Consider the following 915-nt stretch of genomic DNA (forward strand, 5'->3'; position numbering starts at 1 on the left):
ATTTGGATTCCAAGAACAAACTGAGCCTCTCCCAAATCTTTCATTTGGAATTGTGTTGCTAGCCAATGCTTATTATCAGTCAGAAATCCCACATCATTCCCAAAGAGTAGGATATCGTCAACGTACAACACTAGGAAAGTTACTTTAGAGTTGACTATTCTTTTATAAACACAAGGTTCGTCAACATTATGATTAAAGCCATAAGATTTGATCGCAGTATCAAACTTTATATTCTAGGATCGAGATGCTTGCTTCAACCCATAAATGGATCTTTTAAGCTTGCAAACCCTTTGGTCGTGATCTGATTCAATGAACCCCTCTAGTTGAGCCATATAGATACTCTCTTCAAGATTGCCGTTTAGAATGACTGTCTTAACATCCATTTGTCAAATTTCATAATCATAAAATGTGGCAATGGACAAGAGTATTCTAATCGATTTAAACAGAGCAACAGGAGAGAAGGTTTCTTCATAGTCCACCTCCTCTCTTTGGGTATAACCCTTTGCTACAAGTCGAGCTTTAAAGGTCTGTACCTTATCGGTTTAGTCTTTTTTCCTCTTATAGATCCATTTGCAACCAATAGGTTTTACCCCATCTGGTTGATCTATAAGTTCCTAGACTGAATTAAAGTACATTGACTCCATTTCAAGATTCATGGCCTTGATCCACTGATCTCTATCTTTATCATTCATTGCCTATTTATAGGTCAATGGATCCTCAACGCCATCATCAGGTATGATGACTTGAGTTTCTGCCAAACTCAAGTAATGATCAGGTTGAGTTATAACCCTCCCACTATGTCGAGGCATTCTCAACCTTAGTCTTATACTCTATGAATTTTTCAAAAGCTTTGGACTTGTGATGCATTAGGTAAAGATAGCCATACCTTGAATAATCATCAATAAAACTGATGAA

Source organism: Cucurbita moschata, unplaced genomic scaffold, assembly GCF_002738365.1.
Source record: "Cucurbita moschata cultivar Rifu unplaced genomic scaffold, Cmos_1.0 Cmo_Scf00180, whole genome shotgun sequence".
Taxonomy (NCBI): domain Eukaryota; kingdom Viridiplantae; phylum Streptophyta; class Magnoliopsida; order Cucurbitales; family Cucurbitaceae; genus Cucurbita; species Cucurbita moschata.